Source organism: Amblyomma americanum, chromosome 5, assembly GCF_052857255.1.
Source record: "Amblyomma americanum isolate KBUSLIRL-KWMA chromosome 5, ASM5285725v1, whole genome shotgun sequence".
NCBI lineage: Eukaryota > Metazoa > Arthropoda > Arachnida > Ixodida > Ixodidae > Amblyomma > Amblyomma americanum.
Genome location: NC_135501.1, coordinates 186879450 through 186888296, shown reverse-complemented (window position 1 = coordinate 186888296; position 8847 = coordinate 186879450).

Below are 8847 nucleotides of genomic sequence, written 5' to 3'. Positions count from 1 at the left end.
GGTCTGCATTCTCTTCTGCCCAGCAGAATGACCAGGAGCTCGCCACTTTTCGAAAGAACCCTCGTTCTCTCCGACTACGGCTTGTGCCCGATCCCTACTCGCCTGAGCCCTTGTGGTGCGATGTGTCAACGGACCTTCCCCGCCCTTTTTTTCGGCTTCACTACGTCGCCCCATCTTCCATTCTGTACATGACATATGCCACCCAGGCATTCGGGCTACTCAGCCCTTTCTCACCCAGCGCTATGTTTGGCCCGGCAAAAACGCTAATGTGCGCGCTTGGACATGCCTGTGTCTGCCCTGCCAGACGACCAACGTCGGTCGTCATATGAAGACGCCTTCCCAAGCCTTCCTACCACCTGGTCGTCGTTTCTACCATGTACATCTCGACATCGTGGGCCCTCTACCTGTGTCTCGAGGCTACCTTTATATCCTGACCATGGTCGACCGCTTCACTCGCTGGCCGGAGGCAGTTCCCATTCCTGATATCACCACAGAGACTGTTTCCCCGCCTTCATTTCTGCGTGGGTATCGCGATTTGGTTGTCCTGGCACCGTGACACCCGACCGTGGACGCCAGTTTGAGTCCTCCCTGTTTGCTTCTCTTAAATATATTCTCGGCGCCAGGCATTGCCGTACCACTGCATATCACTCCTGTGCCAACGGCATGGTGGAACGCCTTCACCGCCAGTTGATGGCCGCCCTAGCTGCCCGCCTCAATTGCGCCACCTGGGTCGACTCTTTGCCACTTGTGTTCCTTGTTCTCAGGGCCGTCATCCGGGAAGACTTACAGTGCTCAGCTGCAGAGCTGGTGTATGGTAGTGCTCTGCGTCTTCCAGGAGACTTCTTTACATTCCAGCAGCTCCCAGCCCAGCCCAAAGAATTCCTTCAACGCCTGCTGGACTGCGTTAAAGACCTCCGGCCTACTCCGCCGCGTCCGTCCCGCCACCATACCATTTTTGGTGCACCCTGACCTGGCCACTTCGACCCACGTTTTTGTGCGACGCGACGCTATCCGAACTACGACGGACCTTTCCGCGTTCTCCACCGCACCCCAAAAACCGCCACCCTCCTACAGAACGGCCGTGAAGAGACCGTCAGCCTAGACCGCCTTAAGCCGGCTTACGTGGAGAGCGCACTGGAAAATCTCGCATCGCCGCCTGACCTAGTGCTCCAGGGCCATCCCCAGCCCTCCGTCCGTTTCGACTTCCAGTCTAGGTGGGAGGCCCTGTAGCGCCCTCTCTTGGGTGGCGCCAGGAACCCGGATAGCGCGCGCCACCCGGCGAAGACATTAAAGACGGCACCTGGCCGTGACTCGTGCAGCCACGGCTCGCAGTTCTGTTCTGATGTCGGTTCGCAGCAGTGGTTTTGTTCCTTAGCTGCTGAGGCGTTAAGCCTGCATATTATTCATTGGCTGCTCTGGGAGAGCAACCTTGGTCTCACAATCTCCACCAATGTCAGCACCTGCCATATTAGGGCAGTGGCGCATCGCTTATTAACCACTGCACCATGACCAAAATGACCTTCTGCATGCATGAAAACTCAATGCGCTATCACGTCATCGCACAGACGGACGGACGGACGGACGGACGGACGGACGGATGGATGGATGGATGGATGGATGGATGGATGGATGGATGGATGGATGGATGGATGGATGGATGGATGGATGGATGGATGGATGGATGGATGGACGGATGGACGAGCGGGCGGGCGGGCAGGCAGGCAGCCTTTCCTTTCCATCGGTCTGGCGGCAGGCGTCACCTAGCCATTAATTCCTAGCGTGAATATATCTTCCAATCAACTGCCAGAAATTTCTTCCCATTTGTGTATTACTCTCTTGACCTTCTCCAACAATCTTGTAGTCGTCTCTTGCTGTTTTGAAAATTGAGCAATCATCCTGGCTATTCCAAAACCGTTGGGCTTCGTGGATTCCTGCGGCGGCATCGTGCACTGAGGGTTGCACGGTCTTACACTGGATAAGAATATGCACTACTGTTCACCTGTCTAGCATGCAGCAACAGCAAACGTCATCGATGGTGTCAAATGTTTGCCGGTAACACTTCGTCCTCAAGCATCAGCATTGAACTCGAAAAGTAAACTATTCCCTTTGGAATGTTCAGAAATGTTTTCCCTTTTAATCTTACATTTTTCCACCCTATAGAACTCCAACGTCGGCTTAAAGTTGGAGAATCCCGCCCATTATGAACAGTTAGATTATGCAGTGTTTTAGCACAGAACACTGTCATGTTCCACAGTATTTATAACTGCCACAACGTATTCAGTTTTCACGTAACTTGTCATTTATGTGAGATCGCGTACCCCTAATCTACCGAAATATGCAATGCAGAGGAGCTCTTGCCCTATCGAATATTTTCTGAAAGGAGCCCATTTCCATGTTTCGCCTAATGCACCCATGGACCTAAATTTACGATTTGTATGCTCTGCAAAAGCTGTTAAAGCTGAAAACAAACTTGAATTCTCCGATGTAGACTATGCTGAGTGTAACCAACCAAAATTTTGTTTAACAGATGTTGAGTAGGCTCAACATACGTTGGGTTCATGTTGGTTTCCAGTTGATTCAACAAGAGGTCAACAAAGCGTCAACTGAAGCTCAAAAGTCATTTTTGTAAGGGGAAGAAAGGTGCCGAAGTGGAGTGCTCCAGAATAATTTCGACCACCTGGGGATCTTTAACGCGCACTGACATCGCCCAGCACACGGGCGCCTTTGCGTTTTCGCCTCCATCGAAACGCAGCCGCCGCGGTCAGGTTCGAACCTGGGAACTCCGGATCAGTAGCCGAGCGCCCTAACCACTGAACCACCGCGGCGGGTGCTGCTTGACGCGCTGCGCGTGGAGTTGGGGCGAAAGCGCTTCAGCGCTGGTCGCGCCGAGGCGTAGAAGCGCGAATTTATAAATATATATTGTAAATGATCGGCTCGCTTTTGAGGTCTTGTACGCGACATGAACGCTCGGTGGCCTGTGCTCTACATAATGCAAGCGTATTATAGCCAACCTCAAACACCCTTTTCAGGGACCCTTTAAGAAACGGAATGAGAAAGATAGGACGACACAGCGCTGTGTCGTCTTTTCTCGATCCCTGTCTTAAGGGTGCCCTGTTTTTTCCCAAAATGAATTACCAACTAGCCCGTTCGACCACCCTCGCAAGATGATAGACAGCTTGACAGTAGGCGCGGTCTCGTAAATACCTTTCGAGCATTTGATTAACGACCTGCCGTGGTGGCTCAGTGGTTAGCGTGCTCGGCTACTGATCCGGAGTTCCAGGGTTCGAACCCGACCGCGGCGGCTGCGTTTTTATGGAGGAAAAACGCCAAGGCGCCCGTGTGCTGTGCGATGTCAGTGCACGTTAAAGATCCCCAGGTGGTCGAAATTATTCCGGAGCCCTCCACTACGGCACCTCTTTATTCTTTTCTTCTTTCACTCCCTCCTTTATCCCTTCCCTTACGGCGCGGTTCAGGTGTCCGCCGATATATGAGACAGATACTGCGCCATTTCCTTTCCCCCAAAACCAATTATTATTATTATTTGATTAACGAAAAAGACGTGTGCACTGAAGTGTGGTCCCGTATATACTTTTCCTACACTTGATCCCATTCCGATATCTTTAGAGACACGTACTGTGCGGCAGTCACCATTTAATGGAGCAGAAACTATGGTTCGTGGCTGAGGGCGACAACGAGTCTCAGTTGCTGCAGGTCTGCATTAGTAAACTCGCAGCACCAGCTACGGTCTTGAGTTCATCCATGGCCTCCATCATCGAGCAGCTTCCGCAGACCTCATCTATAGCCCTGCACTGCGCGTCATCGCCCTGACATAATTACGGCTCAAATAAATTCCGTCAAAATAAACACTTGCGTCGTTTTTCTGGGCAGTGCAGTGGCGCAGCTACATCGCCTGTGGAATCCTCTCTGCTGTTCTCCACACCGCTTCTACCCTTCGCGGTGGCCGGGGCTAAAGCGTTCGGCTGCCGAGCTGAAGGTCCCGGGATCGAATCCCAGCCGCGGTGGCTGCATTTTTTCTCGAGGGAAATATATACCGCTGACTCTCTCGGTACGAACATTGATCAGCATAGCTGGTTCTCGAAATAATTAATGCAACGATGCCGTCACACATGACTGTTAACACCACGGAACTGCCTCTAATTGAGGGAATATACCCTTATATACTCTGAATAATAGTCTCGGTTAAAAACTCCTGGTCGAATTCTATTACCGAAGCTGGCATTCGCCTCAAGCCGAAGAGGAGAATATGGATTAGTCGTGGCCCTATAGGAGGCCGATTATATAAATTCGTAGTAATTCACCGTCATCTCAATGAGCAATGGGGTACGCGGACGGTGCGACAAATGCGTCCCGCAAGAGAGTAAAGCGTGCTTTCTTCGATGAGTGCAGCCACGGACGCTCGATCTAGATCGAATATTCCGTACCATTAATTACGGGTTTCGAAAATGGGAGGACTGCCAATGACTGCCGTCTCCAACGCACTTGTTCTGCCAAACTACGCCAGTCCTCGCGCCTTTCCAGCCGTAACAGCAATGCATACCTCTGGTGCCTCGTGCGAATTCTGCAACAGCCCACGCTGGGTTCGTCATTCATTCCGGCGTATGCCCACCGTCTATAGGACACCGTTCGCGTCGTCTGCGATCTCATCCAACAGTCTGGACCCGGTTGCGCTCCACGCCATCTACCACCGCACTCCCGCCCCCTCGCGGTAGCTGCGGTGGCCTACAACGACAACAGTATACCAGCGCCTCTTGGCCTCCGCCCCAGCCACTGTGGTACGCCTGCAGACCGCGCTACCACCGCCACAGTTGCTGCGGCGCCTGTGACCTGTAACAGCGCCCCCGATGAGCCGGCTCTGCCTGGGCCGCTCTTGTACGGTTTAGACCCTGTCAAGCTTCTGTGACCAACGCCTCCGCTGCTGCGACCGCACTCACTCCACCTCAGCTGCAGCGGTGGCCGCCAATGAGAACAGCATTCCAAACTCACCGCCTGAACACTGTCTCGGGTGTGGTACGGCCCGAACCCGGTCGCACGTGCGCCCCCCCCCCCCCTTCCCCTTTCTGCTGCAGCGGCGGCGGGGAATCACCGCCTCGACTCTATCGCGTACGGTATATATACGAACTCCCGAGAACAGCGCCTCACAGCCTCAACCTTGTCCAGTATATGGTACGGCCCGGACCCGGTGGCACTTATCGCCGACTGCGACCTCACTCGCTCCGCCTCGGCTGCAGGGATGGCGACAACAGCGGCCGCGCCTCATTGCCTCGACCCTGCGAGTATGGTACGGCCCGGACCCGGTGGCACTTCCCAGTTACGCACTCCAGCCGCCCCAGACGTTGCGGCACTCATGAGCTGAGCGCCGCAACGCTGCTGCCCGAGGCGCTATATATGAGGCACGTCGTATCGCGCTTGCCGGTGTCCGCGACAGTGAGCGGTAACGAGTGTCCAGTCCACCGTACCACCTCTCGTCATATATTCTACCTGGTAGCGCTTTGTGTCTCGCCCTTGTCTTTTCGTGGTTTGCATGCTCTGGCGCTATTTTCTTCAAATTTTGATCGCACCGGACTTATTCGCCAGTGCTGCACGTATGGATCCTCAGAGTTCCAGTCGCCTGGGTTTTCTGTCCATGCTCGCCATTACACACGCGCCTTTCGATATCTTTAGCTATTCACGGCTGCGTCCTAGACTCTGCTTGGCGAACTCCTCGACGCGTTGGTGCCCTACCTCTCGATCTCCAGCGATGACTTCGATGCATTCGCCACTCTTGTCTATACTTGCAGGTCGTCACTGGCGGACACGGTGTCATCTGCTGAACCTCCGAAATGTCACGGTGTCTCGGGCAGTCAGCGCCATTCGATCGACCTGTAGTTTTGCGCCGCCGCTTTGCGTACTTACCAGCCCGGCCAATGGCGCGCAATTTGTTACGGCAGAGGGACGTCGTGCAGTTGTACCCGCCATCTGGTTGCCGACGTCACTGCATGTGCGAAATTCCACTGCGAACTCAAAACCACTTCGTGCACCTCCGTGTTCACAAGAAGGCCTTTATTGCAGCACTCAAAAAGATGTTCTATATGCACGCATGCTCAAAGAATTTTTTTAAAAATTACGTATTTTGGCATGCGCATATTAGAACGACAGTAAAGCATGGTGCCTTGGTGCCGTGGTCTGCGGTGAGTGAGTGAGTAAACGTTTATTGAAGAGGATGGTGACTGTAGTGCATGTTGGTGGGCCCCCAGTCAAGGTCTCCAGAGGCTTCTGTGGTCTGCGGTGAATTCGTGAAAGAGGGTTCCTCCTCTGCCCACATCTTCATCAGCAGACGTGATAGGCGTACACTCTTTTCTCGTGACTTTGTTAACAGCGACCAATTCCTTTATGCGCTCTGCCGGCGAGACATCATGACTGCAGTCCTCGGCGCCCTGCACGCATTTCTTCCGGCACAAGCTTGCTCTGTCTTCGAAGGGAGCTCGCAGCAACGAATACCTGCGCGGGAGGGGGTGAGAGAAGTTCAGCAGTTCATGCACGTCAGTGATGTCGACTGAAGTCCATGTTCCTAATAATTCGGAAGTTCCGCAAACCTCCGTCTCGACGAGCGGCTGGTACATCTGTGCAACAGCGAGCATGTGAATATGCGCTGCAAGCCGCCACTGATTTCGCATTTATGTCGTTTCAGGGGTTCGTACACCACAGCATGGAGGAAAAAAAAACTGAGGATGGAGCGTCTCGCGAGAGACTTGAAGCCCAGTCGCAAAAAGCAAAAATGAATTAAAAAGAAACCCGCCGCGGTGGCTCAGTGGTTAGGGCGCTCGACTACTGATCCGGAGTTCCCGGGTTCGAACCCGACCGCGGCGGCTGCATTTTTATGGAGGAAAAAAGCTAAGGCGCCCGTGTGCTGTGCGATGTCAGTGCACGTTAAAGATCCCCAGGTGGTCGAAATTATTCCGGAGCCCTCCACTACGGCACCTTCTCTTCCTTTCTTCTTTCACTCCCTCCTTTATCCCTTCCTTGACGGCGCGGTTCAGGTGTCCAACGATATATGAGACAGATACTGCGCCATTTCCTTTCCCCAAAAAACCAATTATTATTATTATTAAAAAGAAGAGAGCCGGTCCCTCCGTGACCACGCCACGCGATAACGTGTGGTGATATCTAGCGCCGCTGGGCGCGCGCATGCGCAGACTAGCGCGGCAGACTGACTGTAGATCAACCTCCTTACTGTAGACGCCCGCGCCACGGGCCGCGCAGACACGCACACTTTAACATACCAACACCAAAATACTAAGGACAGGGAGAGCGAAAAAACGGGGGAGGGAGTGGCTTCACGGGCACTTGGCTTGCGGAGGCTGGCCGCTTGGCGTCGCGCTCCCTCCTCAGTTTTTTTTCCTCCATGCACCACAGAGACGTCGCCATCCTAGTTCTCGCGTGATGGGGATTGTCAGCATTCCCACCGACGGGCTCCGCTGTGGGTTAGTGCCGTATGTCTTTACGAAGGAACAACCACTTCAAACGGGATGGCCCAGCGCACAAGCCTTTGTGAACAGTTTTGAGCATAAGGTGTGGGGGTTCTTACCAGGCCGTTGAGCTTCCTTTGAGGTCTAAGCCGCGAACTCCGAGCTCCCGGTATCGCATACCACGCGCAACCGTTCACACGGCGGCGCAGCGGAAATGCGAATAAGAACACAACACGGAACAGGAGGCTTTGCCCGGGGCCAGACGTTTATTGGTTTCTCCCAAAATCACTGGATGCTAAATGCTTGGTCTGCTACCCTTGCCGTCTGGCTTGGTTGGGCGCCTGACGGGGCAAGATGGCGACAACAAAGAGGGAGGATGAGAAGTATTTACCTGACGTCGACTCGCTATCGGGGCTCGCTGTCGTCTCCCTTCGGCCACGGCCGGTACCTGCCGACGGGACCCTAGCTGCAAATATACCCGCGCAGCAGCGCTTGACAGCCACCGCGTTCAGCCATTTCCAGCACACGCTGACGACGCCGACACATCTGGCGCTTGCGGGCGAAGCGAATTTTATTGCGGTTGTTGATGATGTTAGGGCAGGTTCACGCAAACGGTAAGGCAGGTTCACGCAAACGAAAGTTCGGAAACGAAACTATGCTGCAAGAGAGAGAGAGAGAGAGCGGAATGCGATGTGTCAGGAGTAGTTATGCAGGATGTCTCCTTGGCGCTTCTTCTGTGCGCTTTTAATGCGTTAGCATTAGTACATTTATCCATAGACCTGTCTAGAGCACTCGAACTCTGTGCATGCCGTCTGCGCTCTACAGTGCGCAGAGTGACGTCTAGCGGCAGTGCCTGGTTCGAGATTGTACATCTTTAGTGTCGTCTGAGCATGAGACATGCGCTATCTCGAACCAGCTGCCGCCGCTAGACATAGCTCTGCGGCCTGCGGAGCGCAGACGGCACGGAGTTCGAGCGCTCAAGACAGGTCTGCGGTACCCCTCTGCACGAAATATCTGTCTGTCCGTCTGAAGCCTTGGTTGGCAGGTGGCAAAGTGGAGACAGTGAAATCCCCCTCTCCACTTTAAGGGGAGAGGGAAGGCGACTGGCGGTGGAGGAGCGTGGAGAGGGGTGCGCATCGTGTCACAGGCGACTGATGGTCTGGATCACGTTTTGTCATTCGCACGGAATGAATCCGTCAGCGCCAGTGGCTCCTCCGCCCGGAGGTGACACAAGTGCATCAATCAAATGCATTAACCGTGTATAATTTTTTTCACCCCTTAGGGTTTAAAAGGCGGAGTTTCGGAATTGTGCTTCACAAAACAGCCAATGCTACAACAGCCAAAAGCGTATACACGTGCCCAGTGGCGTCACTAGGGTCAG